This window comes from Barbus barbus (assembly GCF_936440315.1).
Source record: "Barbus barbus genome assembly, chromosome: 10".
Taxonomy (NCBI): domain Eukaryota; kingdom Metazoa; phylum Chordata; class Actinopteri; order Cypriniformes; family Cyprinidae; genus Barbus; species Barbus barbus.
Genome location: NC_136738.1, coordinates 30678673 through 30706537, shown reverse-complemented (window position 1 = coordinate 30706537; position 27865 = coordinate 30678673). Strand labels below are relative to the sequence as shown.

Here is a 27865-nt window from a genome sequence, read left to right as displayed (position 1 = left end):
CGCTATCAGAGCTGTGTGAGATCACTACCATCCTGCTTTTGTGGGGGTGGGTAGGGGTGTTAAATATTTTGTTTAGTTTTTTTTCCCCATAGGTCTTTAACATTCTAAAAGCTCTTTATTCCAAAGATACTACAAGCTAGTCAGTGTATTCAGTAGGTGTAATGTATTGTAAGTTGCTTCAGAGAGGTATTGCAAGTATTACGTACAACAATAATAAAACAGTGCATTGACTTAAAAAAGCAAATTTACTTTTGGTACTTAAGTACTTTTAAAAGCAAGTATTTACTTAAGTAAACATCTGCCTTTGCAACTTGTAATGGACTAATATATGACCAGCAGTATCTGTATTTTCGCTCAAGTAATGGAGTTGTGTACTTTTCCGCCTCTGCTTGAAACTGTATGGAAAAAAGTCAGAACGGTGAAATAAATGTCCAAATTAATAAAAAAAAATATGCCATTGCGAGATGCGAGATTGCGAGATGTAAACTCAGAATTGTGAGAGAAAAAGTGCATTAGAATCAGAATTTCAAAAGTGCCACTTGAGATTAAATAAATGATAGAAATAACAGCTTCCATTAAGCCACATCATGTTGAGAATGCCACTGCTTTCAATATAATAGACTTGGTAGATGCATTGTTTAACAGGTTATGACATCTGAGTGATTGTGTCAGAGATGAGATTGATTATCTTCTGCTCATTATTTTTAGTCAGTTTCCATGTCTTCTTCCCCTGAGTCTTCTACGAGGAGATCGGCATGTAGAGTGTAATCAAACGCAGGGAACTTTATGGGCAACTCGCTCCATTTGCTGAATGTCTTCTTCTTGGAGCCATACGTGACCACAAAGTTCTTGATATTGAGGCAGGGACACTCGATGCTTTTATACAGCATCAATGAGCCACATTGCTGCTCAGGAATGAGACAAAAAGTAAGATTTAAAATGAATGCATATTAAAGGAAATACATACTGTATGATGTACAGGCTTGGTGATTTACAAAAAGTTTTACTATATATTTTTATATATATTTATTGTGTTATCTGTATAAAATTGCATGGTATCATGAAACTTTACTGTACGACTTTGCAAAACACGCCTTTAACACATCTTTATTTAACTCAATTTTACTTCTTGTATGAAGAAATATTGTTTATCATTAAATATCTAAAAAATACTGAAATTCTATTTATAATAAATGAATAATCATGCATAGATAATTTCATAATGTATAATTTTAATTTAATGGTAATTTAGCATTCCATCACTTGAGAGAGTCCAAACATCTGATAAAAACATCACAATAATCCACAAGTAGCCTAATCCACACCACTCCAGTCCATCAGTTATCTTGTGAAGTGAAAAGCTGTGTGTTTGTAAAAAACAAATCTGTCATTAAAGCATTTTTTACTTTAAACTGTTACTTCAGGACAAAATAGGAGTCCATAATCTATAATAACTCTTCCTCCAGTGAAAAAAATCCATCCCCTGTTATTCTCTCACATCAAAATCCACCAACATAGTTGTTTAGGTATGTTTTTTTGGACTGTTTTTGCTTGTAAACGTTACTTGATCAGTGCATGTTTCCGTCCTGATTCAGATGAGACAACTTTTTCACGGGAGAAAGAAATATGGATAAAGGACAGCAACAGTTTTAAGTTAAAAATACCTTAATGATGGATTTGTTTCTTACAATCATGCAGCTTTTTGCTTCACAACACATTAATTGAAGGACTGAAGTGGTGTGGATTATTGTGATGTTTTTATCAGCTGTTTTCTGACTCTCATTTCATGACACTCATTCTGACGGCACCCATTCACTGCCATTGGTGAGCAAGTGATGTAATGCTACATTTCTCCAAATCTGATGAAGAACCAAACTCATCTACATCTTGGATGGCCTGGGAGTGTGTATTGTATATTTGCTGCAAAAGTTTATTTTTGGGTGAATTATTCCTGTAAGCTAAGTGTTTTTTGCATGATTGTGGTTTTATAATGCAGAGCGAGTCGAACTGAATTTTGCCAAACCACTGTTATGCTCAGCAGCAATGCAAACAGTGTTTATTTGACGGGAAGAGCTGAAGTCAGCACGCACCTGTCCGCAGTTTTTGCACGCAATGACTCCATTGGTCTCATAATCCAGGAGTCGCTCCTGTAGTGATGCATTCTCTCTGACTCTAAACTGCTTACTGCAGACATCAACAACATTTATTTTGACTGATTTATTACTGTCTTCACCACCATCATCATGCACGATAAACATCATGTGTATCATCAGTGTGCATATTTCTGGATTTTCTGTGAAGGCAAAACAAAAAAAGTATTTGTGACTGTGGGTTTTTACCTAAATTGCGGAGTGACATTGACATGGTGCATGTTCTCGATCTTCTCAATGTCTTCTCCAGAGCACACAAACACAATGCACTGCCTGCAGCTCAGGCTGATTTTAGATGGTGGTTCCTTCATCATTCCCTTCTGCTGTTTCTTCTTTATCTTCACCTTCTCCTCCATTATGGCCTGCATCTGAAACACTGCACAAAACCAAATAATGTGTCTTTTAAGAGTACATGAGGTATATCGGAGTGTGTTTTTTGAAGTAGATTCTCACTTTCTTCTCGTAGTCGGCTCGATTCATCTTGCACACTTTGGCGATGGCTTTGCTCATCATTTTCTCCCGGTATTCGTTAACACTCTCTCTCTCTGCCACCCCAGATCCTGCCTCCGCCACCAGTGTGTAACTACTGTCCTCTGCTCTTCCTCGACCACGGGCCTGCGGAGAGGGAAAAACGGCACTTCTTACCTCTTCATTCATGTTGATCACAACAGATACTTCAGCATGAGAATACCCTCAACAACAAGTCTCTGATGGCTTCATTTGTCAAGTAAGTAGAGAGAGACTGATATATTAGACACCAGGCTGAATCTCCCAATATTTGGCCATTTTGAAATTGTTTGTTTGGGGTCACTGGGATTTTTCTTTTTAAAGAAAATAATACTTTTCTTAAGCAAGGATGCAAAATTGATCAAAAGTGACAGTAAAGACCTTTATAGTTACAAATGATTCTGGAAAATTTGTTTCCACAGTTTCCGTTCAGATTCCACAAACATATGAAGCAGCACGACTGTTATCATCATTGGTAATATTTTATTGAGCAGCAAATCAGCATATTAGAATAATTTCTGAAGGATCATGTTACACTGAAGACTGGAGTAATGATGCTGAACATTCAGCTTTAATCACAGAAATAAATTACATTTGAAAATAAATCAACATAGAAAATCGCTATTTGAAAATGAAATAATATTTCACAATATTACTGTTTTTACTGTATTTTTAATGAAATATATGCAGCATTGGCAAGCAAAAGAGACTAATTAAAAAAAAAACCTAACTTGTGTATTTTTTTTAAAATGTTGGGTAAAATAATGAATGAGCATCATAAAATTATTAAATTAAATGCATGATTTGCTATAGATAAATTGTATTACACCTATATAAACAAGAGCAATATATCGGCCACATCTGTATTTGCATTAGCCATTAAAAAAAATCTCATATGAGTCAAACGGTATTAACAAATATGCATATACTTTGCCATTCATGACATAACATTTCATACATTATGTATTATATTGTACTATAGTACAATACTATACTATTGTGCGTAAACAATTGTATCTGGCCTCATGACTGTATATCTGTTGGGTAACTATACAGGACATTACTACATTGAGTTTTTCAATTGATAATGGCTATTTAAAAATTGGCATTGGAAGTTGCCTATTACTTGTTCTGGAAACGATGAATGCGGATGTTAGCTGTAGACTGCTTAAATTGAATGTTGAAAACTTTTAGTTTGGCTTCTGTTACACATTTAAATGCTGCAGCATAAAAGTGTAGCATCTTGAGGAATAATCTAAAGTCACACCTGAATCATGGCGATCTCATTGGTCACAAGGCAATAGCATATGACGAAATTACATTCGGCGATGTCCAAACCCTCTTCTGCTATGGTGGTGGCTATTAGCAGATTGATCTGGCCGTCACGAAACTTGTTCAGCACGTCCTTCTGCTCTGCCTGGAAATGGCAGGACAGTATTTTATTAAAATGGAAATTATGCCACTAATGCAACCTGGAACAATTATTTGAATCAATGCAGAAACGGACACATTAGTTCCTGAGTTTGAGAGTGACTTACAGCGGTCATCGGTTTCACCAAGCTCTGATCTCCTCCGCCGATCAGATAACTGGCACTGACTCCCACTTCATCAAACTTGGGGTTTTCCTGAATCCACTGGCAGAGAGCGATGGCGCTGAGGCGGGTCCGGGTGAATATGATGCCTCTCGCTCTCTCTCTGGTGCTGAATTCCTTCAGGATGTTGGTTTTCAGATGAGCCAGATTGTTGTTTTCATACTGTGGCTTTCCCATCAACTTCTGCAGCTTTGCTTTATTGTCTGTTGAGTATTAAGAGAAACAGATACAAACAGTAAATCAGCATTACTCAACAAGATGTTTAGCATTTCTGGACACATTTTAAAGGAATAGTTCATCCAAAACAGTGTTGTTTTAGTATTATTTTGAATAGCTTTTCGTTTTTTTTCAATTTTAAGTTTATTTTAACTTTAAGTAATTTTATGAAGTGCTTTTGTAATTTTTATTGAGTTTTAATTTTTTTAGTCATTTTATTTTATTTTAGCTTAAACTTATTTCATTTGAGTTAGTTGCCAACGCAACATTCCTATTTTTTCATGCTTTTTAAGTTTAGGATTTTCATCTAATATTTATTTTATTTCAGCTTTATTTCAATTACAGAATTACAGTTTTTAACAGTTTTAGATAACAAAAGGGTTGTTATTGGTAAATAAGAAAAACATTTATTTATTTATACAAACTTATTTTGTATTTTCAGTAACTTTTCATTTTTGTTTAGTTTAAGTACTAAAATAATACTAAAGTGCTAGAACGGAATAAACTAAAAACTAAAACTTAATATATATAAAAAAACACTATACAGGCATAAAAAAATAATAAACTAAAACATAAATTACAAAGACACAACAAAATTACCAAAAATATTAAAGAAACAGAAAATATAAAACTAAAACTTTAATTTCAAAAGAACAAAAACTATAATAGGATATACTAAAATAACAGTTTAACAATATCAATAATGCATCATTTGCTCACTCTTATGTTGTTTCCATGCTTGTTTTCTTTACGGTAAAAAAGCATCATCCACTTTAATCAAAAGTGCTTAGACATCTGTTGCATCTCACGGAATAAAGAAAATAATACAGGATTGGAACAACATGAGGATGAATGAGTACATGATGATAAATCTTCCGTTTGGCTCCATGCTTTTTTATTTTATTAACAGCTTATGTAATCGCTGGAGCCACATAAAAGACTATTTCCACTATATTCCAGAGAGCATCGACTCTGTGTGTCTGTTTTTATGATACCTTTGAACAAAGTGAAGAGGAATCGCTCAGTGTCTGTGATTGTAACAGGGGCTGGATTTGGTCTTGAGCTCTTCGTTGTGATATTTGTCGAGGAAGAGGAAGGCGTCTGACATGCGTATGGTGTTGCTCTGATGAAGAGCCTCGTTGTATTGGCGGAGATGTTCGGCGCACACGCGCTTCTTCTGATTCTCCTCCTTAGCAGCTGGTGAACAACACAGACAGTCAATATTTATAAGGAGTTCAACTATATAAATCTTGTTAGGCCACATGATGAACCCATTAAGGTCCTTTAATTTATAGTCCACTTTCACAAGTAAAAATCCCATTCTTTTTCTCCACAGAGAAAAAAATATCAATAATTTCACATTTAAAATAGGCTTACCATGAACTCTGAAGTTATGCAATTTCAACATTATTTTTAAGCAATCATGTTTAAGTTGCATCATTTGCAGTACAGCATGAGATGAGTAGTTAACACTTGTCTTGTTCGCTTGTTTTTCCTCCATTTTTCAATTATGTATTTTTGTGTTAAATGCTTTAATGTTGGGATTCGTCTCAGAGCTGATTGGTTTGGGTAAATATTTCTTACAAATATCTATGGTGGAAAATACAACTAAAACAATAAAATATATTACTTGCAAAAAAAAAGAAAATTAACTGACATAAAATTCAATATAAAAAAATTTAACGTAGCTGTCATGGTAGCATTTTTAATTTCCACTTAACTTAATTTGAAGTACTTAACTAAAACTAAACCTAAAACCAAATAAATACCATTTTAATAAATAAATATACATATATAAATAAAAAAAGATAAAGATAAATAAAAAGACAAAACACAACAAAATTACTAAAACTTTAAAGTTAAAATAAAAACAGAAAATATAAAAAATAGTATCTAATTAAAAATATTAACAAAAACGATAATGTATATCAGTGATACAAAGGTTTTGAGCTCTGTAGTAGAATACTAGTTATTATAACTAGTCTTTGAGGATGTTTTTTCTTCTCTATCTTTTTGTATGACTACTGGAAGTTGAGAGACTTTGTTGGAATTCACAATGAAATAGCAGTCTCTTCCTTTAAAAACAGGAAGGAGACTGTTATTACTGCAGCTTATTGTGACACATTTTGCATGAGTGCATGACTGTATATGAAATATATTTTCACGACTTCCACAATATGGTGGTTAAATCGTGGTTTCAGGCAGGAGGCAGAGGACACACAAAGAGAAACCACATTTTAGTAAGAGCTTTGCAAAGATCCTCACCAAGCACCAGCATTTTGTTCGTGGTTACTGGATATTTGGAAGAAATACATTTATACAGTTAAACTTCATGCACAAATAAGTGTGTAAGACAACATCAAAATCAGTGTGAATACTTATACAAAGCACAGTATCTAGTTATTTAAATCTATAAAGCAGAGAAAACTAGAAAAATTGTCTGGTTTGGCTGTTTAACGTTACAGCTCATAAATGAAGGTTTCAGACTGTGTGTTTTTGTGCTGCCACCAGGAATTTGAATTTATGGAATTTTATATGACGCCTTTAAAACTGTAATCATTTCTATGATGTTTTCCTGATATTTCCAGGTTTTTAATGACCCAGTAAACCTCCATATATCTGAACATCTTTGTAAAAGGCTGTAAACTCACCGTTCTGCTCTTTCTGTACGACCCACTGTTCGTAGTTTTGTGTGCCGGGCTCACAGAGGGGCTTCAAGTCTGCATGCTCGTGGATTTCATCCATTATCTTCTTGATCACGTCTCCAAACGGGTCCTTTAACATGCCATAGACACAGCAAGTTTTTGTCACTTTTTCAAATAATCCACATCTAAAATGAATATACTAGCATTGGAACAGTACAGTGTGCATGCTTTCCCACTTTATTGTTGACAGACAAGAAGTTTAAAGGTCTTTGCACACTGAGTCCGAAATTTTCATCTGAAATTTTTACACGTTCAAAAATAAATAAATGTCACGTTGTGTCAATCACGTTTACACACTGCCTCAGAAACTTTCGTCTGTCATAAAAAAAATGGGATCAGGTTCGATTTCCTGCATTTTCGCATCTGTAACAAGCATTTTGATAGGAAAGAATGACGAATACAAAAAAAAAAACGATTTTGGACTCATTGTGCAAAAGTCTTTAAGTTATTGTTATTGTTTACACTGATTTTTCTAGAAATACCTAAACAATTATTACATATAAAGTGTGTCATTTTTGCGCTACTAGTGGCACCAAAAAAGAACGTCATGACTGTTTTCAGACAAGTTTTTAAGATAAACTTCAAGAAGTTTGTTTGTAAGAATGTTCTTAAGTGCAAATCCAATAGTTGACCCCAAAATTATCTTTCAGTTTTCTTTCTTATGTTAAACACAAAAGAAAATATTTTGAAGAACCAAACAGTTGTTGGTCCCCATTGACTTCAATAGTAGTGAAAGAAATACTATGAAATTCAATGGGGATATTTGATTACCAGCATTCTTCAAAATATCTTCTTTTATGTTCAGCATAAGAAAGAAACTCATACAGGTTTGGAACAACATGAGAGTGACAAAAGTTTCATTTTTGGGTGAACTATTCCTTTAAGTAAGAAAAAAGTAAGCAGTTAAGAAGAATTTTCTTTTTATTCTTACTCCCATCCCAAACTAGTGGTGCAGAAATGACTCACTTCATGAAGTTTATTCGATGACACGCATTAAGTGGAATTACCTCCTTCCTCTCTTCTGCTCTTGCAATCCTTTTGAATGGTGTTTTGGCCTCCTCTTCTTCGAAAGTCTTAGTTTTTATTGTGAAGGCGTCCAAGTTCGCACAGATCTGTATTGAATCAAAATAATGAGACACATACTGTTGAACTCACAGCTCCGGTTTAGAGTTTGCTAACAGATAAACTGTGAAGCGATCAATAGCATCACACATCAGTGGACATAAACTGACCTTGAATGATTGAATAGCATTTACAAATAGCAGAACGTTAGTTTTGACAATATATTATCATTTGATTCTTAACTTATCACTCCTTTTGACTCATTTAGTAAAATATCCACTTTGTAGGAGTCATTTGATTGTGAATCAGACTACATTGGCTGGGTTTGTTGTTTGCATGTTTGTTGTTCCACTTTGTTGGAAAAATGCATATGTATTTAAGAACTGACAACTGTCTTGAAAAAGCATGTGTTTTTAAAAGAAACCAATTTCCATTTCTTAACCTTGATTTCTAGTACTGAGAAACCAACGCTAAAGAGTTTCTCTTGGCGCTTTGCTGCTGTTGTTCTAAAGATTCATGGTAAAACAGGCCAGCAGAGTAATAATGTGATGCAGGGTCCTGACTGGAGAGGCATGCAAGGCATGCAGAGTTTTATGGCTGCCTCCAGCACAGGGGCAGCGCGGAACGTTGGAAACAGCTTTGCGGTGGAGAAAACAGTAAGAGATGTGGGAGAGAAGGGTGTGTGTGTGTGTGTGGAAAATTCAGATTACAGAAAAACACTTAGGGAAGATTTGGTTTTTTGATTTGAGAGGAGGAGGAAAAAAATTGAAGTAAAGCAGAATGTAGAATTTGTGTATTATAGAGTGTGTGTATGTGTATTCGCTAACATATGGATTTGCTCAACCTGGTTCTCATTACATGTAAAATGCATATTGCTGGTAGGCATGCCGACTTTAACAATTTACTTCCGCTTAATGATTCCAGTACCCTAACAAATCCATTCAAGAACTAAAGGCTGGAATGCACTGCATGACTTTTAAAATCTGAACAGTCATCATACGCTTACTGACCTTGTAATAGTCACAGAAGAAAAACTGGCCATCATACACTACCAGACTTTAAAGTCATTCCCATCACATCAAACTCACAGAATAAATGTGTCTTGTTGCTAAAAGACAAGTGACAATTGAAAACAATACGTGTTCTAAAACCGACTGAAAAAAAAAAGTTTGATATCCTCTGACTGGATAGAATCAGAGTCTGAAGAGTCTGTGATCATCACGTACTATGCAATTTTCTATTAAATCTGTCAACTCAAATCTGCAGGCTGCCTGTGACTTTCGTCAACTAGCACCAACCTCTCCAGACTGTAAATTAGCGCAAAAATCTGAGCAAAATTTGTGTAGTGTATAACAGCCTTTTATGTTCTTATAGTACTTTTAAGACACAAATTAACTATAACAATACTTGTACAACATTTATTAATCGTAATGCTAATATCATAACATTTACTAGTACATTAGTTAATGCACTGTGAACTACCATGAACATTTTATTAATTAACATCAAGAAAAGTTTAATAAATGCTGTCAAAATATATTGTTAATTGTTAGTTCATGTTAGTTAATGCATGAACTAATTCAAGATTCAAGAGATTCAAGATTTTTTTATTTGTCACATACACAATTATACAGAGTATAACCAGCAGTGAAATTAACTAATGTTAATAAATGAGACTTTATTTTTTCAAAGAAGTTTCTAATGCTCACAAAGGCTGCATTTATTTGATAAAAAATACAGAAAAAAACAGTAATATTGTAAAATACCATTAAAATAACTGTTTTCTATTTGAATATATTATAAAATGTAATTTATTCCTGTGATCAAAGCTGTATTTTCAGCATCATTACTCCAGTCTTCAGTGTCACGTGATCCTTCAGAAATCATTCTAATATGCTGATTTGCTGCTCAAGAAACATTTCTGATTATCAATGTTGAAAACAGTTGTGCTGCTTCATAATTTTGTGGAAATTGTGATAAATTTTTTTCCCAGGATGAATAGAAAGTTCATAGCATTTTTTTTTTTTAAATCCGAAATCTTTTGTAATATTATAAATGTCTTTACAGTCACTTTTGACTAACTTAATGCATCCTTGCTGAATAAAAGTAGGATAGGATATTAAAAGTAGGGTAGGTGATTTCGGAAAAGATAGCAATAGCAAGTAAGCTTTGAAAGCAAGATCTCTACCCTCCCTGCGTAATCACTCTGCAAAGTCGCGCTTCCAAAACACACAGACGCGCTCAGGCAAACCAGAGACTGCAATACGATGAGTAGAGGGTTGAATGCAGTGCTGTCAGATTACCTCATGTCTCATTCACCGGTGAGAAAACAATACAAAGTGCATAATATTACAATAATAACGCCTTTTGCTCTCGCTTATGACGCATCATGTCTGCGCAAACAGGGTGCAGGGTGCATTTTTACAGGCAGGTAGGACAGCCTATCGTAATGTTCAGACCAAACATTTTGATTGGATGAACATTTTATGGTCCTAAGCCTTCCACAAACTATACAAATACATTTAGACCACTTAACTTAGTGTTGGCTCTACCCTACCCTGCCTTTATTTTCTTTCTTTTGTGCAATAGAAAGATGCGTTGCCTGCAATATCACAACTCAGATAACATCTTTGCTGTCTCATTGTAGATATGCAGAACAATGCAGAAGCTGAAGAAGCATTAATGGAAGCGAGTGCCATTGTTACCTGGAGAATGTGTTCCTCTGCTCTCTGCTGGCTCATCGCTCCTCCCACACCAGGTGAGGCCGTCAGACCCAGAATCTGAGGGAGCGGAACTGGACTTTTCTCCTGCTTCTTCAGTAGCTGGTTCTGATGTTTTTGTTTTAGGTAGCGAATCATGATGTGGTTATACACACCGCCCTTCTTCGTGTGGTGGCATTCGTCAATAACCATCAGAGTGAACTCTGCAAGTATAGGAATTAAATAAATGAAATGAAAATCAGAGTTCAGAATCAGAAAGATTTTTATTACCAAGTGTGTTTGCACACACAAGGAATTCGTCTTGGCGACAGGAGCTTCCAGTGCAGTAAAAAAGTCCAGACATAATGCAGACATACATATAATTTAAGGTAATAAAATAACACTAATAATAAAGAGAACAGACAATAAAGTAAAAATAGAAAAACTATTGACCAGTATATATTACAACCCGAATTTCGGAAATGTTGGGATGTTTTTTAAATCTGAATAAAATTAAAACTAAAAGACTTTCAAATCACATGAGCCAATGCTTTATTCAAAATTGAACATAGAGAACATAACAAATGTTTAAACTGAGAAATTTTACCACTAAATGAGCTCATTTAAAATTTTGAAAAGATTCAGCTGGGAGAACATCTAGCAACTAATTAAGTTAACTGACATCAGGTCCAAATTAACATGATTAGCTATAAAAGGGATGTCTTAGAGAGGCAGAGTCTCTCAGAAGATGGGCAGAGGCTCTCCAATCTGTGAAAGAGTGCATAAAAAAATTGTGGAATACTTTAAAAACAACGTTCCTGAACGTCAAATTGCAAAGGCTTTGCAAATCTCATCATCTACAGTGCATAACATCATCAAAAGATTCAGAGAAACTGGAGAAATCTCTGTGCTTAAGGGACAAGGCCGAAGACCTTTGTTGGATGCCCGTGGTCTTCGACACTGCATCACTCATCGGCATGATTCTGTCATTGACATTATTAAATCGGCCCAGGAAACTTCCAGAAACCACTGTCAGTAAACACAATCCGCCGTGCCATCTGCAGATGTCAACTAAAGCTCTTTCATGCCAAAAGGAAGCCATATGTGAACATGGTCCAGAAGCGCCTTCGTGTCCTGTGGGCCAAGGCTCATTTAAAATGGGCTGTTTCAAAATGGAAAAGGGTTCTATGGTCAGACGAGTCCAAATCTGACATTCTTGTTGGAAATCACCCTCTGGACACTGTGTCCTCCGGGCTAAAGAGGAGGGAGACCTTCCAGCATGGTATCAGCGTTCAGTTCAAAAGCCAGCATCTCTGATGGTATGGGAGTGCATATGTGCATACGGTATGGGCAGCTTGCATGTTTTAGAGGGCACTATGAATGTTGAAAGGTTTATAAAGGTTTTAGAGCAACATATGCTTCCCTCCAGATGACGTGTATTTCACCAGGACAATGCAAAACCACATACTGCAGCTATTACAACAGCATGGCTTCGTAGTAGTAGAGTCCGGGTGCTGAATTGGCCTGTCTGCAGACCAGATCTTTCACCTATAGACAACATTTGGTGCATCATTAAACGAAAAATACGTCAAAGACAACCACGAACTCTTCAGCAGCTGGAAACCTATATCAGGTGAGAATGGGACCAAATTCCAACACAAAAACTCCAGAAACTCCTCGATGACCAGACATCTTCAAACTGTTTTGAAAAGAAGAGGAGAAGCTACACCATGGTAAACATGCCCCCATCACAACTATTTTGAGACCTATTTTGTAGCAGGCATCAAATTTGAAATCATTCTCATTCTCGAGCTCATTTTGTGCATAACATTTCTGTTTAAATATTGATGTTATCTATGTTCTGTTGTGAATAAAATATTGGCCCTTGTGATTTGAGAATCTTTTAGTTTTCATTTTATCCAAATTTAAAAAACATCCCAACATTTCCGGAATTCGGGTTGTATATTTTATAGTACTGTACCAATTTATACGACATTTAAAATATTCTTAATAATTTAAAATGATTAATGTACTTGTAGTGCAATATTTCTAAGTTTTAATTCAATTTGACTTAATTTTAGATTTTATTGTGTGAAATCTGAGTTTAATGTGAATAAAGGGATTCTTAAGGCAGGACATATTTTGCATGCATAGCTTGTCTTCTTTCAGACTCCATTATAATATATATATATATATATATATATATATATATATATATATATATATATATATATATTTAAGGATGATTTCACAAAATAAGTTTTTCTCTCCATTTCAGCAGCACTTACATACACCAAACTTTACAGTTTTATTCCTATCTCTAAGGTATGTACAGAAGGGTTTGTTCCTATATCATTTGCCTGATTTTTATACAGCATTTTGTTTGTGGTATTATGGAGTGATAAAACAAGAGATCCAAAATATCTAATATTCTAATATGTTTATCCAATATTCAGATTTCTGTTCTGAAAATGTATGCAAATAAGTGCATATTTAATTGGCTAAAGTCTTATTTGCATATTTAAACATAACATTTCAGAAAACTTGTAATAGAAATGAATTGTGACCCTGGACCACAAAACCAAATAACCAAATAAGGGTAAATTTTTCAAAACTGAGATTTATACATCATCCGAAAGCTGAATAAATAATCTTTCCATTGATGTATGGTGTGTTAGGATAGGATAATATTTAGCCGAGATACAACTATTTGAAAATCTGGAATCTGAGGGAGCAAAAATAATCAAAATACTGAGATCTCCTTTAAAGTTGTCCAAATTAAGTTCTGAGCAATGCTTTTTACTAATCAAAAATTAAGTTTTGATATATTTACAGTAGGAAATTTACAAAATATCTTCATAGAACATGATCTTTACTTAATGTCCAAATGATTTTTGGCATAAAATTAAAATCAATAATTTTGAGCCATACAATGTATTTTTGGCTATTGCTACAAATATACCCCAGCGACTTAAGACTGGTTTTGTGCTCCAGGGTCACAGATGTCTTAATCTACTGTGATTAATCATATGGAAAGTATAGTGAGATCTGTTATCACCTGTAGTGTCTTGCCATACAGTGAGAGTTTACTTAATGTCAAAATGATTAAAATTCAAAAATTTTAATTCTGATAAAAAATGTATAATTTACTTATTCCAGTTCCAAACCAGTTTTTTGATATTTTAATCAATGCTTTTAAATGTTTTTTACTCAATCTTGTTTGGAAGTTCTTCAGATCATCTTTTTTTTCTGCAGAAGAAACTCGTACAAGTTTATGCAGAGTCAATGATGGTAGAATTATTACTTTCCTTTCATAATTGCAATTATCTGTATTTGTATTATTAGTCGCTGTTATAACACATCGTTCATAGTCCTTATATACAAATAGCATTATTTTTTTCTAGCATGTGTTTCTAATCGACAAAGGCGGGTGCTGTAAACCTCCAGTCCACTCTCACCGGCTCAGTTTACAGCTGTTTTTGTGCCACCTTCCGGTGCTCCCAGGGGTCTCTGGGGGGGAAAAAAAAGCTAGTCTGCATTTCACACACTGACAGAGACGCGGTGGGTGATGGGGCCACGTTTTACAAATCAGACTTTAAAGGTGCTGCCTGTTTGGCCCCTCAGGGCTGGAGTGGGAGATGAAATGGAGCTCAGACTCTGAAAATGACAGCAAATCTCCACTGAATTTGATCAGCCAGACATGTGGATGAAAAAAATTATAATAAAGCGTTTAAGAGTAAAACGAAGGGGAAAAAAAACTCAACAAACAGCATATGCCACAGAGGAGGGATCCCACCTTGCGGCGGACGCTGCCAGAGAGACTCACAGGAGAGCCGAATCTGCCAGCAAAGACTGATGGGGAAAAACACTGTCACATGAAACCTCAGAGGAGGAGCTCTGGTCTCCATTCAACGTCTAACAGAAGCCGAACCCATTTGACTGGACTCTGACTCTCTGAGAGTGTTGAAATGATGTTAGGAGAGAAGGAAAATGTGACCTACGTGATAATTTGATCCCGTCCTCGTCGCCGTTCTTGGCTTTGGCCAGAGAGTTTTCCAGAATCTGTGCTGTGCAGATGATGATGTCGTTTTGCTCGATGATTTGTGGGAAGGAGATTTTGAGCTGCGAGGCTCCGCTGACCCGCTCCACTGAGTACTGGTGCTTCAGAAACCGCCCAAACTCGGCCTTGTAGTGCTGCTCGACCAGGGGAACCTGGAAAGATATCATATAGCATTAATAAGTTGCTAGGGTTTTCTGGTTGGTCGCTAAGGCATTGCATGACACATTTTTTTGTGATATCACATTAAATGGTCGTTCTGAGGAAATCTGCACCGACTGAAGAGCTGAGAGGTTTGCACCACACTTTTGCTGATATGGTCCTTTTAATACGCTTTATGAACTTGAGCAATTTAAGACATGATTCAGCAGGATAGAAAGTCCCTCTGCTGCTACAGCAAACACTCAAAATGATCTAGTTTCTGTTTTTCTCTTTAAGAGGCCTGAAAAACTCCAGCTCTGTGCCTGTTGATCCAATCAGCCTTGGGAAGTAAACAATGTTATTGCTCAAAAGTTGCACGTTAATAGCTCAGAAGACTTGTCTTTGATGTTTCTCTTAAAATTCTATAAAAAAACACAAATGAGACAATTGTTGACATGCAGCGAGAGCTTAGAGCTGTAAAATTATTATTAATACCAAAATCATTTGTTCTTCGAAGAATTATTGAGAAATAAATCTAAATAAATAAAGATATTTTAATAAATAAATAATTTATAATGCAAGGTTGTTTGGCCTTGTAAGAATATGAAAAATAAAATAAAATAAAATAAATAAAATCAATATAAATATTTATTTTAATGAATGAAGATAAATACATTTAAAAAAATTATAGATATCAAGATAGTTTGACATTGTAAAAATTCGTTTTGAGTTTTATTAAAATAAAATAAAATAAATATAAATATTTAATTTAATAAATAAAAATATTTAAATAAATTATTTATAGATTAGAAGAATTTAATGAGTAATTATTGATTTGAAATAAAATAAAATAAAATCAATATTTATTTTAAGAAATTACATATTAAAATAAATACTTTATAATTATTAGAGAATTTATTAGATAATTTATAGAATGCAAAGATTATTTTGCCTTGTAAGAATTTGATGAGTAATGTGAGTTTTAATTAAATAAAATTAGTAAAATCAATATAAATATTTATTTTAATAAATAAAATATTTGACAATTTAAATAAATACATTTAAATAATAAATCAAGTAAATAAATAAATAACAGATAAGATTATTTGGCTTTGTAAGAATTTGAAGAGAAGTGTTTGTTTTAATAAAATAAATTAAATATTTACGTATAAATATTAATTGAAATAAATACAAATATTTAAATAAAGAATTTATTGATACCAGTGTCATTTGGTCTTGCAAGAATTTGATGATAAATGTTTTAATGAGTTTTAATAAAATAAATGAGATAAGTATAAATATTTGTTTGAACAAACAAACAAACAAATGATTGATTGATACCGAGATCATTTGATCCTAGAAGTATTTGATGAGACATTTTTGGGGGTTAACAGCATAAATAAATAAAAATATTTAAATTCATATTTTAAATGAGTTAAAATGTTAAATTTTTTGTTACTAACAATGTTTTACTGTTGTTTTAATATTGACACTATTATATGATACAGGTGAATTTGTCATATTTGTAGTAAATGGATGGCTGTGCAGCACCTTGTTGACCAAAACAACAACTTTCCCCGTTTGTCCCATCTGCTTCATCCTCTCCAAATGTTTCTCAGTGATATACACTGCAACTCTGGTTTTCCCACTTCCTGTAGGGAGGCAGATAATGATGTTCTTTTCCTCCAGAGCTGGACTCGCCACCTCCATCTGATAGTCACGCAGTACAATATCCCTCTTGCGCTCCTCTGAGAGAGAAAGAGAGAGAGAGAGAGAGAGAGAGAGAGGTGATCCTGTAATTAGACAGTTGTGTTTGCCTGCAGCACCAGTGCAGAGGAGGTCATGTGTCTCGGTGCTTCAGCTATTGCAATTACAGCTGTGCTTTCTTTGTCCCCTGCTAGTTAGAATAACATTGCTGTTATTGAAATCACCCACTCTAAAGCTCTGCAGACTGTCTGTAAGCTTGCTATGAGTCTCACAAAACCTGAGTATGTGTATAGGCAATATTTACCCTCAAAAGAAAAAGAAAAAAACAACAACTTTTTTTATATAACGACATGAAGTACATTTTTAGTTCAATCTTACTTTTTGCTGTAATGTGAGAATTATATATTATTCAAATATTTTATTAAAAGTGTGTATATACACCATGGTCTTTATTACTGCTATTACGAATCTAATAAGAATCTCTACTGAAATAAACACAAATATTTGATTTTATAAAAATGCGGAAAAAAATATTTTATTATTATTTATTTATTTTACAGTATTTTGCATTTAAATTGTGAAGTATACTTAAATTGTGTTTCCTTGATGTGGAAAGATTGCGCTCTGCCAATATTAAATATGTGTTTAGTCTGTCAGTTATGCCTACATTTTAGTAAATGTAAAAGTATTACATTATTAAAGCATTACAGTATTAAGAATCTAATGAAAATCAGTTTTGAAAATAATCCTCATTAAAACTCAAAATTAAAACATTGATGCATTACTGTAATTAATTGTAAATATGCTTAATTGTATCATCACAGTGCAAATATATAATATAAAATATTTTTGATTATTTTACAGTAATATTTAAAAATACAGTAATTAGTTTGTGAAATATTGTATGAAGTATGTTGTTTAAAGCTTTGAGAAAAATCAGAAATGACTAAAAACAACACCCCTCCCCCCCATTTTTTTGAAATGTGACCTGAATATTTTTTTGATTTTTTTTTTTTGTGAGATTCTCTATGTAAACATTATTTCATAGCCTCTAGCTCTCTTTAGACAGATCTAATGAATTAAAGTGGAAATTCAACATTATCCAAACACAAGGATCTACACATCTGTACATGGTTTCAATTACAGAAAGGCAAAACTCAAACTAGGGTTACTAAAAGAGCCCATTTTGCTTCGGTCTGGGAGAACAATTACCCTAGAAACACGAGCTGAGACTGAGCTTTTGGCAGAGTACAGATGAGCCACTGAAGCAGGTCTGTGTGTTTTCATTCACGTGGCTTCATCTGGAAACTTAATGTTCTCTGCCAATATTAAACATTTGTTTAGTCTGTAAGCATCATCAATCCAATTTCAGAGCTTTAAACTTCAATAGTGAATGAGGCTCATAGAGTTGTTCAGTTTTTCGATTTAAAACCCAGAAGATAATTTTGAATGTTTTTTTTTTTCTTCTTCAATTTATGAGTAAAACAGAGTCTCTGTTTAATATTACTGAAGAAACTGCATGGCATGTTGTAAATTTTGTGCTTTGCATATGTACATACAAGAACTACAACAATCCCAATGCCCAAATACAGTTGCCACAACTTTAGCTACTAATAACATAATTTTTTTTAATGCACACCTATACAAATAATATAGCTGTTCTGATTATAATCCAAAAATCCAGGAGTGAATTTAAACTTTCAGTTTCTTTGGTTTTCTGGATTATTTTATGAACTTTTATAATGCCAGTTTTGGATTTATAAGTAAAATGATGTCTGTGGTAAACATTACTTGAAGATACTTGGTGTCTGATCTTATACAAATATCTTCAAGTAATGTCAAGTCGCAGACCTTGTTTTACTTCTCATTTAAAAACTCCAATAAAGGCCTAAAATCAAAGGAAAGACATTTAGAAATATTAATTTAATTATTATTTAAATAAAATAATGTTATTATTTGTGCAGTATGACTTATTTTAATCGTAATTAAACAAAAATATATAAATATATTATGCAATTTTATATTTAAATGGTAAATATTTAATATACCATAGTGCTATGTGCCAACAGAATTAGAAATAATATTAATTAAATTTTCAATAAAATAGTCTATTTTAATAATTTAAGCACTCTTTTTTTTTTTTTATATGTTTTTATATTGTATGAAATTATAAAGTATATACCATGGTGGTATGTGTGTTGCCTTTAATTTTTACAGTATTCATTACAGTATTTCAGGGGGTATATGTGTTTAATTGGCATTAAATGATGCAACAAAAATCTCAAAACTCAAACCCTTGTGGTAAAGTAACTTGGTATGATCTTAAATAAACGTCTTCAAGTAACTTTCATCACAGACCTTATTTTACTTGTAGAACTGAAAAAAAAAATCCCTAGGGAATCCATTTGCCTACAAATTGGCGTCATAACTGAAGAGATTTAGCCATCACATACGGTCTTAAACATCATGCTTGAACTTTTAACACTACGAATTAACAGTTACATTTCACATGCCATTGTGAATCATTGGAAAAAGGCAAGCCATTTGATAATTCTGAACATCCACTGAACTCTGTGTCCTTTTTTCCTCTAAAGGCACTCTCATTTATATGATTTGAGAAGGTTAAATCAAATGCATGCTCTTGGAAAGTGCCGTTTTAATCAAAGAGGTCGGAAAAGGTCATCTTTCACAAAGGAATGCATTAAATCGAGACTTATACTGAAGTTATCAGTCAATAGTAAGTCAAGCTCGCAGGCAGCGCCGACCCTTTCCAACCTTGGCTGTTTGATTTACGAAACTGACTTTAGTTTAAGGAATTCATTACACACGAAGGAAACGAGGAAGGAACAAATCAGCTTCCCCAGAGCGAAAGGTCTTTTACAACTGAAGACACTTAATGGATTTCTCAGCTATGTTATGCAAGTGTCAACTTCTGTCTCTGATGTTTCTCCTAAAATTCCTTAGGAGAAATAAAAACAGGCACAAATATGATGGTTGTTGACATATAGTAAGTGTTTAGAGCTATAAAATAAATGTTGATAGCAGCTTGGAAGAATTTCCAATGTTTGCTCATATTAAAGGAATAGTTCACCCCAAAATGGAAATTTGCTGAAAATGTACTCACCCTCTGGCCATCCAAGGTATAGATGAGTTTGTTTCTTCATGGGAACAGATTTGGAGAAATGTAACATTCCATCACTTGCTCACCAATGGATCCTCTGCAGTGAATGGGTGCCGTCAGAATGAGAGTCCAAACAGCTGATAAAAACATCACAATAATCCACAAGCAATCCACACCACTCCAGTCCAACAGTTGACCGTTCGCAAAGAGCATGATTGACAGGTGATCTGACCAATCACAGTGCCGAATCCTCCATCTTGCCCAACAAACAAATCAGACAGGAGAGCAGATTAACTTTGGTGGAATTAAACTTGAAAATTTGTGTGTATTGACGTCTTTCCACAGTTGTTTATTCATGCTTATTTCGTGCTTTAAGTAAATATGAAAAGACGATCGGTTTACGTACGCTGCTTGAACTGAGGCCATACAGTGATCTTTTGCGACACATTAAAGGGCCACAAAACGGTATTTATTGTTTGAATTGTTTATTAAAATTACAAAATTTTAAAGCTGAGACCTTCTCTGTCTTGTCTGTCGGCGTGTTGTCAGTTTCCTCTTTGCTTCGCAATGTATTTTTCACTGCATGAGAACATGATGTGTAGTGTGAGAGCGGCATTGTTTGTCGGACATAACAACAGTAACTAAGGAGGACAGGTTTTTGCGACGGTGTCAATTAGCATCTTGTGAAGCCAAAAGCTGTGTATTTGTAAGAAACAAATCCATCATTAAGGCGTTTTAACTTCAAATTGTTGTATTTGAAATATGAGTCTACAATCCATAATATTGCTTTCTCCAGTGAAGTTGTCTCATGTGAATCAGGAGAGAAATATGCACAGATCAAGCACCCTTTACAAGCCAAATATGTCGGTGGATTTGGTGTGATTTTTATGTGAGAGGACAACAGAGGATTTATTATGGATTTTGTACTCGTATTATGGCCACATGCAATGGTTTGAAGTTAAAAATGATGATGGATTTGTTTCTTTTGGCTTCTCAATACATTAATTGATGGAGTGGAGTGGTGGAATATTATTATGTTTTTACCAGCTGTTTGGACTCTCATTCTGACGGCACCCATTCACTGCAGAGGATCCATTGGTGAGCAAGTGATGGAATGTTATATTTTCTCCAAATCTGTTCCCATGAAGAAACAAACTCATCTATACCTTGGATGGCCTGAGGGTGAGGACACTTACAGCCAATTACTCTTTGTCTAGTAGAAAGGAGAAAATATGAATGAAATCTCCATTGTGATTTTTCTTTCCTATGGGTCGTGTCCTCCCTGATTGTGTCTTCATGAAGTAATGCAGTGGACTGGTGGATCTCCACCCTTTTTTATTGTCAGCATATGGAACATGTTCTCGAGACTAATGTGCCTGAGGGTCATCGAGGAGATTCACTTCTCTATCATCCATTTGCAGTCTAATGCACTTAACCATTTGGTTTTTAACAAAGTGCATGTAAATTTGGCTGGTCTCGTAAACCTGCCACGGTGGTTTTCTGAATGGACGTCAGTTGGTGCGACTCTTATTTTATGTGCTAACAGGAAACTCAGACTGTTTATAATTGTCTGACAATATGACATTCCTAGATAAGTCATCGATCTGGATGAGCTGTTTATGAACAAGTGCAATAGCTGATGGTTATATTAACAGCATTTTTGGCTGAAGGATAGAATGCACTAAACAAATAATTAAAATGTGGTCGACAGTCACGTGCATCCGGGAATTACTCAGCTGAGAATGTCCTGGAAATAGCAGCTGAAGTGGTCAGCGAGTGAATGAATCTGTGCATGAGTTTTGTAATTTAACAGCAAAAGCATGTTTTATTTGATTTGATTTTAATTTAATTTGAAATGTGTAATATTATTACATACATACATAGTAATTATATTTATGTAATAATTATTACATATTTATTTTAATGCATGCTTTATTGCATTTTATATTTTTTTATTTTGATTTATTTTATTTTGATTTATTCTGCAAATATATGTGTAATTTTAAATTATTCTAATTTAATTTAATATAATTTGAAATGTAGAGGAATTAGTAAGTGATGAGTCCATGCATTCATTTTTAGGCAATACAAGGGTTCAGTGATATTGAATATTTATAATTTTTTGCAACGATTATGCCAGCAGTATCATTATTTGAATGCATGTTTTATTTTAATTTAAAATGGATAGTTTAATTTGAAATGTGTAGTAATGAATCTGTGCAAACTTTTTTTTTTTTAACATGTTACTTCACTCTTGCCATTTGTCTCTGCAATGTATATTTGGGGCAATACTAGGGCTCAGTGATATACTGAATATTTATGATATATTTAATGGTTATGTTAGCAATATCATGATTTTAATGCATGTTTTATTTAATTTTGTTTGTATTTCATTTTGAAATGGAAACTTGTAGTGTGAAATGTATAGTAATGATCGACTAATAAATGCATGCTGCAGTGTCTTTGCCATATATATTGAGGCAATACTTTGGCTCATTTATATATTGAATGCTTATAATATATTTGCAGTTAGTATGCTAACAATGTCATGATTTAAATGCATGTTTTATTTAGCTATATTTTATTTTCCTCTTGTCTCTAGAGAGCATTATGCATTATGTGAACAATGTTTGTTTTACAGAAATTCACAAATGCATCTTTCCTCATTTCAAGCACACGTCCTCTCTCTCCTGCAGACCATGACGACCCGTTCTTGATCACTTCAATGTGCACTCAGACAAAGCCTCATGCTAGCAGCAGGGCTTGATCTGGAAAAGGCGTCTTTGCTGAAATCCGAGTGGAAATATTCCCTGGATGTGTCAATGATTTAGCACTTTAGTGAGGAGAGGGGACAGGCAAACTTTTTGCGGTCGAGCGGAAAGTATCACATGTGGAGCTCTAACAAAACCACAGAGAATCTGACCTCTGAAGACAACTAAGCCATTCTTTTCCATATGTTATATAATAATAACACTGAATATAATTTCCCAACAGTTAATTGCTTGCAGGAACATTTCTCAAGCAAAGGCTGGATTATGGGTCATTAGATGCATTGTACAAAAGAATGAACAGTTATGCTAAAATGCCAAATTGGTTTAAAGAAAGTGTTTTATTTCCTTTCAAACAATGAACTGGACAATAAATTATTGAAGGCACAATTAAAGGACTTGACCACTATTAAATCAGGGTTAATATTCATAATGCTGTTAAATAGGGTTATGTGTTACTTAATTCAGTTACGAATTGTTTCACTTTTTGACTAGTGCATTTGCATGGCTTTTCCAGATGTTCCTCATTATTGGTTAATGTGTTAAGCAAACTTCATAATATAGGGACTGGGGCTGGTTGCAAGAACTGTTTAGACTAGTCTTAAAAAGTTAGTCACCTAATTTTTTTTCTTCAAGACTGGTCATAACTTTTTTAATTCAGTTATGAAAAGGTAGGTTGGTCTTATTTGTATTGGAAAAGTAAGACTGATTACCCCTTGGCAACTGCTAGTTGGTCAAACTAGTTCTTAAGACACAGTCTTATCATGGTGGCTAAGTTTATGCAACTGGCCCCTGGTTGTAATTCATTAGTGTGAATTTGAATTGAATGAGCTATAGGTCATACAGACCCAACTCATGAAAAACTGCTTCATGTTGGTCTATTATATGCATGTATGTAACTTGTATTTATTTAACCTTTACTTTAAACACATTTTTTATTAAACGTTTTATTCATTCAGTTTACTTTTATTTATTTTACTGTATTTGTTACTTTTTCAGTATTTAATACTTATTCTAAATTGAATGTAAAATGTATTGTTATTAATTGCAAATGTCTGTAATAGGCATTTTGTTTAATTGATACTCAGAAATTGAATTTAAAAGGCAAATCTGAGTGAATGGCAGGCAACCCTCCTATTTTTAAAAATATGTTTTAGAGATTGGATGAATTAGTTCAGAGCTGAGAATGACTAGAAACAATGCTACAGAAAATGTGTAATTCAACTAATGCTTTTATGCATCTTTTACAGTACTCTAATTATTGGGACAGCAACAAACAATGAGGACCAGTGACTCCTGAATGATTTGCAGCTGCATGGAAGTCAAGTGGCTGTACCTGACGGATCAGTATCCTCTGTGAGATCTTCTTCCTCACCTTCTTTGTACATGTCGACCTCTGTAAGTGAATATGTGTGCTGTTGTTAGTTTGGTTTGAGCCACAGAAGATTTAAAACACTGTATTTGCATCGCATTGTATTTGCATTGCACATTTTGCACTGCATTGCACGTGTTTGTCCAGGCTTTGATGTTTTTTCCAGCTAGATCAATCAGTCCAATAATACAAAGAATAGTATTTGATCATGTTTAGGGCAGGATTGTCCATTTGTCTAAGTGTACTATGACTTGTGAAAGAGCAAGCTTCAGATATTCACCCTCATTGTCATCACATGTACCCAGACCGCTGCTGTCCACACTGCTGTCCAGATCCTCTGACAGAAGCGAGCTGTTCGCTGAGAGAACGGGAGGGAGATACGGCATACAGCCATACATGTTAGTCTTCATCGCAGCAGCCGAGCATGACTGTTCACCCTCCTCAACAGTCTCGACTGTCATGGCCTCTGAAACACACACAGGTAATCAATAGAGTTAAATCCACAGTAACTTTCCTTAATGCACTGAATATCTGTCCAGCAACTATGGTCGAAATCAAACCATATAACTGCATGTCTCAAAAGAATGATGACCCGTGCATAATCTGTTTCTGGAAATCAAGAAATGGGCAGCAACAAAGAGCATGACCAGTGCAGTCTGATTCATGAATGCAACACTTAATTCATCTAAATTCATGTTTGTTTGTTTTTTCAGTTTGATACGCTCTAAAACTCGAGGCCTGTTCAAACCAAGAACATTCACAAAAACGTTCTGTTTATTGTGCAGTTTTGTCATCTGTCCCTTTAAATGCTCAAGCTCATTAAATTAGAGTGGATTCTGATTGGCTGTCAGTGTTTTTAGTGTTCATCAGATGGAATATTTTATTTTTGTAAAAATTATTCCAATGATATTTTGTATGTTGTTATCATTATTTTTGTGCTGTGGATTCTACTATTTTACATTTACTTGCATTTAGAATGATTTTAAAAATTATACAATTATTGTTATAGTTATCAAGAGCCTTTACTAAATTGCAAAAATCACTTTTTTTTAGATATTAATAACTGTATATGAGAAAGTAATATACACTACTGTTTGCGGTTGGTAAGATTTTTAATGTTTTTGAAAGAAGTATCTTCTGCTCACCAAAGCTGCATTTATTTGAGTAAAATTACAGTAAAAAGAGTAATATTGTGAAATATTATTACAGTTTAAAATAACTGTTTTCTATTTTAATATAATTTAAGATGTAATTTATTCCTGTGATCAGAGCTGAATTTTCAGCATCATTACTCCAGTCTAGGCTCCAGTAGTGTAGTTTTGATTTTGATTAAATGTTTCTTTTTTTTGTAAATGCTAAAGAATTTACACAGAATACATAAGAATTTTAATGTAGGTCAAATTACTTTGCTGTTCCTCAAACGTACCAAGAAACTTAAAGGAACTGAAATTAAGTGTATTTCCCATTCTTAGTTCTCCAGTAAAAGCACATCAAGTTTCTTAAGAACATCTAAAACGCATCCTGATGAATCAATCTCAAGATGATCATCTTTTGTAAGAGCTGGCTTGTTCTCAGGTTTATACAGAAACTAACAGTGGGGTATTCAGTCCAAACAACGGAGTGATGTTTGACCTCTGCTGCCTTTCTGTTTTTATAAGAGAGCCTGTGGCAGCTTGATGAAATTCTTTATCAGTCGCTGGAGATGATTTGTGCAGGAAGCTTTAGTGCTGCATATGAGCCTCACCGTCCTCATTACATGGCTCTCCCCGCAGCTCGCGCACCAGCTCGTGGTGCTCCGTGTCCTCCAGAGCCTGAAGGAATTTGGAAAACCAGCCAGCTTCGTTTTTCACCAGTCTTTTGAGTAGCAGCCGAGCGCCACCTATGTTCCCCTGATCTCTGTGAGTTTCGTAATCTGCCGGAGTCATAATGAACAAATAGTTCATGCGTTTAATATGAGTGACAAGAGGGAAGAACCAATAGAACAATACTGACAGACACTTGAGACACAAAGAGGCACACAGGCCAGTTAGTTAATCTCAATATGGGTCATTCGTGATATGCAGACATTTTTGAATTCTTAACTTTCATTTAATCTTTTTTTTTTTTTTTAATATTCATATAAAAGGCCATGTTAAGAAATGTTCTTTGTTCAAGCTTAGACAGGTCACCTTTAATTATAAGAGTTATTAATGTATAATAATTTATGAATATTAAATAAATAAATTATTATATATAAATATAGTATATTACATGCAATGTATAACAATATATTAATTATTACTAATATTAGTAGTATATTAAATGAGATGCAATTATTAATAGTCATTATTAATATGATTAATACTAGTATTACATATATATTAATATAAATAATAATTGTTGTTGTTATATCACAATTAAGTATATCACTACTAATAACATTTTATTGAATTGTGAGTTTAATATTTTATCTAGTATATATCAGTAACTCAAATCCGCAATTTATAACACATCTGTTTCTTTTTGGTTTATAGCGCCCTCTACTGATGATGATGATTTTTACATGTCTATCTATCTATCCATCCATCCATCCATCTATCTATCCATCTATATATCTATCTAATGCAGGGATTAACAAACTTTTTTGTTTGCCCCTGTGACATAATTTACTCTAAGTGCCCCCAATTTTTTTAAGTGAATATTTAAATATTTTAACAACAAAATAATTGAATGAATGAGACCCTGGACCACAGAACCAGCCATAATCAGCACATGTATATTTGTAGCAAAAGCCAAAAATAGCCTACATTGTATGGGTCAAAATTATTGATTTTTCTTTTATACCAAAAATTATTAAGTAAAGATCATGTTCCATGACGATATTATTATATATTATTGAAAAACTTAATTTTTGATTAGTAATATGCATTGCTCAGAAGTTCATTTGGACAAATTTAAAGGCGATTTTACAGTAGCCAACTTCAGAAAACACATGCAAATAGAAAAAGCACCAGCAAATCAAGAAAACATCTTCATCAGTTTGACAGCAGCTCACAACACAAACACATTTTATATGCATCGCGTTTCTTTGTCTGGTTGTGTTGTGTGCATTGCAGCGCATGTGTTGTCAAATTTATGAAGTTGTTTTCTTAATTTGCAGGTGTTTTTTCTATTTGCAGCGCATTGAGCTCTTTCGGCACTTTAAGATTTTCTCAATATTTTGATTTATTTTTTGCACCCAGATTCTAGATTTTCAAATAGTTGTATCTCAGCCAGATATGGTCCTATCCTAACAAACCACACATCAATGGAAAGCTAACAACCCCCCTGATCTGATGCAAGATTACTGACATTCTCCTGGTCCTCCTGCGTCAGGAGCCCCAGCGCGCGGCAGTGCGCGCACACGTCTGCGGTCTTCATGTTGACCAGCGTGAGCTGCAGGAGGTCGATCAGCCGGACGCAGCTGTCGTTCTCGGTCTCCTCTGTGGGCTCCGGTGGGCTGTTCAACACGTACTTTGCGGCGTGTTTGCACCCGACGGTCTCCAGCGCGGTGATCAGCTCTCTCGACCATCCCTGTTCGCAGTTTTTCGACTGAATAATCTCGTCAATCAGGAGTGCCGCGGCGCTTATGTTCCCCTCCTCACGAAGCTTGGCTTTAATCCTGTCCTTTCGATCCGGTTCGAGGAAGTGCAAGAGATCCAGAAGCGGCTCGACCTGAACGAGTCGCTTCAGTCCGTCTCTGAAACAGTCCAGAATGTGACGCGTCTCTGCGTCCTGATCGCAGCTCAT

At 34.3% G+C, this 27865-nt stretch overlaps 1 pseudogene across 1 annotated transcript; it reads right to left on the bottom strand.

Moving 5' to 3' along the window:
• Window positions 1–704: 704 nt before the first annotated feature.
• Window positions 705–27865, bottom strand: LOC306875661 (interferon-induced helicase C domain-containing protein 1-like; annotated as a pseudogene). Its single transcript has 15 exons — window positions 27424–27865; window positions 25842–26009; window positions 24378–24563; window positions 24062–24121; window positions 16681–16877; window positions 14933–15143; window positions 10938–11155; window positions 8178–8282; window positions 7117–7240; window positions 5461–5662; window positions 4196–4452; window positions 3925–4074; window positions 2340–2765; window positions 2091–2184; window positions 705–905 (listed from the first exon to the last, which is right to left on the bottom strand). The product of its transcript is annotated as an interferon-induced helicase C domain-containing protein 1-like (transcript).